The sequence below is a fragment of the Artibeus jamaicensis genome, unplaced genomic scaffold (genome assembly GCF_021234435.1).
Source record: "Artibeus jamaicensis isolate MK-2021 breed Jamaican fruit bat unplaced genomic scaffold, CSHL_Jam_final scaffold_369, whole genome shotgun sequence".
Taxonomy (NCBI): domain Eukaryota; kingdom Metazoa; phylum Chordata; class Mammalia; order Chiroptera; family Phyllostomidae; genus Artibeus; species Artibeus jamaicensis.
The window spans coordinates 1,819,468-1,823,715 of NW_026522042.1; the positions used below are offsets into that span (position 1 = coordinate 1,819,468).

Here is a 4,248-nt window from a genome sequence, read left to right on the forward strand (position 1 = left end):
AGTTAAGGGTTTGGTGGCTCGTTTGGGGATGTTCAGTCTCTATCCTCGGAGGGCAGACCACCCCCGTGGAGACTCGAATCATCGCAACATCAGCGTGTTTCCTTTCTCTGACAGGTCCTTTCAACTGTGGAATCGCCGAGGTCCAACCAATGGTGCCGCGTTTTTAATGTGGCTTTGCACGGACATGCACACTAATTCCAGTGTGAGCAGGCTGAGCCCTGAGGAACACGCACCTCCTCCATCTCACAAGTGCGCCAGCCCTCCTGGTGCTCCCGGAGCCGGGGGCTGAGTTTGTCCTGACCGCGCGGCCGGCCAGAGAGCGGCTGAAAGTCCACCGGCATGTGGGCCCTGAGGACGCACGCTGGACAGCGGGAGCTTCCTGCACCTTCTCTGCGCCCTCCCTGCCGGCAGCCCCGGCCCAAGGGGCTCCATGTCACTGCCACACGAAGTGACTGAGCCGGGGTGGCTGAGTCCTCGGATTGCAAATAGAGGTGAAGCCACCGAGCTGTGGTCCACACCGCGTCTGTAATCGCTGAAGCAGGAACAATCTGGAAAGAAGCCGTTCCTTTCCCCCTGCCAGGGCCATGACACCAACCTCCGAAATAAAACCTACAGTTAGAAAAAGGCGTTCATTCTTCCACGCTCTCTCCCCTGGCCTCCCCCCATCCAGGCTGCCTCATGGTGGTGCGGGACGGCGGCCCGTTCGCTTTGCAGACTTCCATGTGTCCTGCTGTGTGGTGAGCATGCCGTGCCCTCGGCTGAAAACTGTTGCTAGGAAATGGAAGTGACGCACAGGGAGGGTCTTGTGGGGGAAGGGAGTTGAAAGCAGCACCTGCTCCCCTGGGCGGAGTCCGCCTGGCGGGGGGACGTCAGGAGACCAGCACTTCACCGCGAATCTCAAGGTTGTCAGGCTCCCCGGCCCGCCATGTTGACCGAAAGGTGTGGTGTGCACATTAAAGGTTATTTTTTTTTCACACACCTTGGGTAGTGATGCTGACCCAGGTTCTGGACCAGCGAAGGTGCTGGGAATAATCCACAGGGACAGGCCCGTGAGGGAGAAGCAGCGTCACAGTGTCGTGGGAAAGTTCTGATGAAATTCCACCGTGCTGTCCACAGTTCCCCTTTGTCAAGGGCAGCTGCCAGGGAGGGAGGCGAGGTTCTCACGGACCAACCCAAGGCGGAAGGTTCTAGCCACTGGTGGAAAGTGCCCGCATCTCAGCCCGTTCCCGCGAGGTCTGGGTCCAGGCGACCTCTCCTCCTCACCGTGGACCCGTCCTGGTCGGAGAGAGGAGTGTGGCAGAAGGAAACCCCAATTTTTCCCAGCACATAGGCAGTAAGTCTGGGGTCACACACCTTCGTGATGACTCTGAGTCACACTGGCGGACAATTTTCCCTTTGCTGTGTGGCCACACCCGAAGGGTACATCTGTCCCCAAGTTAGAGGCCGACCTTCCGGAAGAGATGCTTACCACCGCCATCTCTCCCATGAACCACCAGGTGCCAGAATGAAGGGCAAAAGGGCTTCGGTCGAAAGGCCTGCAGGGCAGTAGGTTGGCTGTGGGACCAGAAGGCCTGAAGGTAGAAGAACTCCCAGGGGCGTCCAAACTTTGGGCATCGCTGGGCCACACACTAAATACCTGGCAACACATAATCACAACAAAGTCTCATCATGTTTTAAGTAAAGTTGCACTTTTGTGTTGGGCCGCAGCCAGAGCCGTCCTGGGCTGCGTCGGCCATGGCAGCGGGTTGGGCGCCCCGTGGGACAGTCCTCAGGAGGAGGTCAGATACCTGCTCATCTGTAACCTGATGGTGATCTTCCGTCACCGGCCCACAATCCGGACACACCCCTTCCCCACTCCCTCCTCACAGGCCGACGCTGGTAACACACAGGCGTGGTTCACACAAGGCGGCTGCCCCTCCCCTGGCGAGTTTCACTTCCACGCGACGATAGCCGTCACTGCCCCTCTACCAGCTCCTCCCCCTGGGTGTCATCCCCACTGCCGTCACCCTCATGAACCCCACGGACCTCCTCTTCCCACTGGGCCAGACAACCGTCCCTACCACCTGTGCCCACCTATCAGTGGTGACGGGAGGGGGGAGCCCCCATGTCACTTCCCAGGTGACACGGCCTCCCCGTCTGCTCATGGAAAACCAGCTGGTTTTCGGCTTGCACAGGACGACCTGGGTTTGGGAAGGCTCTCCTGCCACGTGGCAGAGGTCACTGCCTCCGGGAACCAGCTGCAGTTCTCACTGTTCCCATCAGACCCCAACCCAAGTGCAGCCTTTACTGTGGACTTGGTCCGTCCAGCCTGGCTGTTGCCAGCAGAGTGGCTTTACCACTGAGAGGACAGGGCCTCGGTGCGATGGGACTCGCTGTGAGGGCTCACGGCGACCCCAGATTTGAGGTGCCAGGGCCTCCCGTCCATGGAAGACTCGTACAAAGAGTGGGCCCCGGCGCTGTGATGAAGACGCCACCCTGCTCACTCAGAAGGACCTTGACTGAGGGCTGTTGCCGCTGCACCCACATGCCAGTCTATCGGGGAAGAGCAGGTTCAACGGCTCCTTCCTGTTCTTGCTCAAGCAAAACCCTGTGTGGCCGGCAGGGCATCTGCTCTTCATCTAGTGAGTGCCGCCTGACGCACCACTCCTGCACGCTCTCCCGCCCGAGAGTTCTCTGTCGGTCACTGCAGATGACAGAGAAGTCACAGCGAAGTCATCATGACTTCAGCTCTCTCTCGGGGAAAGCCTGCAGTTTCCTTGGAATCCGTGGCACAGATGGACACTCTGGGGACGGCGACCCAGACCCCACGCAGGAAACAGATGCCCGGGGACAGCCCAGGGGTGACGGCCCAGCTCTGCAGGCAAGGCCTCTCCCCCAGGGCCCTCTGGCCACCAGCTGCCACCACAGCCAGCCCCGCGGCACCCACCTAGCCCCGTGAGAGCTGTCGTGCCCTGCCCTTGGCTGCCATGACCTTCCCGCTGAGCATGCCTGCGGTGGCCTCCTGTGTCTGGCTGCAGGTAGAAAAGGCGAAACCTCATCGAGCCCCAGACGAACCTGGAACCCATGAGACCAAGTCCTAGGCCAGAAGGGAGCCTGTCTGAGTCCACTGTCACGGTGACGCCCCTTCTGCAGAGCCCTGCCCCCCAGGCAGGTGGCCTCTGCTGTCACGGAGCCAGGGGAAAGGCGCCCGAGAGACACGGCTGACTCTGGGTCCTGCTGCCATCCAGCTCTGCCAACAGACCAACCCAACCCTGAGGCCCAGCCAGTTCTGGGCGTAGCCCCAGGGTTCTTCCTTACTGACCACCTACTGTGTGCCACTGACTGGGATGGGTGCTGACACACGAAGACAAGGGAAGCCTGGGCCTGCCAGGCCTCAGCGCTCAGCCATGGCTGCAAGGTTGGGTGTTAACGTGTCTGCTGGAACTTTGCCACACGCTCATCTCGGCGGCTCTCCACCCTGAGGGCCTGTGTTTGCTTCTGGCCTTGACTCTGAGTGCGCAGATGTGGCCAAGCTTAAACCCCTCGCTGAGCGGGGCAGACGTGTGGGCCCGAGGGCCGCCGCAGGGCCAATGGGGGAGCTGGAGATGACGCGGGAGGGCGTTTTCTGTTTCTCCCTGAGGGCTCTCTGTCTCCCCCTACTTCTCTCTCCACTCTCTTCTGTCTCTTCTCTACTCTCTTCCCTCCCCACCCCCTCCTTCTCTCTGACTCTCTGTCTCTCTGACTCTGTCTCTCTCTGTCTCTCTGACTCTGTCTCTCTGACTCTGTCTCTCTGACTCTCTAGACTGATACCCCTCTGGGGTGGGGAGAGGTCTCTGCCACATCGGACTCCATTGGGTCAGTCCCATGTCATCAGGGAGGACACCGGGGTGGCAATTGGGCCACTAGAAATACTCTCCAAGCCTTGATACACTTGGGAAACAAAGATTTTGGTCTTTGAAATTGGTGTCTACTCTAATATTTATGTTTCTTTTCTTAACAATTTTCTTAAGGCTGGCCGCTGCTGTCGGGTGGGGACATCACCGCTGAGGGGACCCGTGGCAATGTCTGGAGACTTTTCTGGTTCTCGCAGCTGGCGCTGTGAGCACCTGGAGAGCACAGGCCAAAAAGCTGCCCGAGACCCCGTGACCCCCGAACAGACACAATGAAGAGCGGCCCGGCCCAGCATGTCCGGAGGGCCGAGGCTGAGAAACCCGGCCGAGGCCGTAAGGAGAGTCTGCCTGCACTCCCAGGTCAGGATCGGGGAACCCA

The 4,248-nt window shown here is 59.9% G+C and overlaps 1 pseudogene; it reads left to right on the forward strand.

Moving 5' to 3' along the window:
* Nucleotides 1–1,460: 1,460 nt before the first annotated feature.
* Nucleotides 1,461–3,564, forward strand: LOC128626172 (uncharacterized; annotated as a pseudogene).
* The last annotated feature ends 684 nt before the right edge of the window (nucleotides 3,565–4,248 follow it).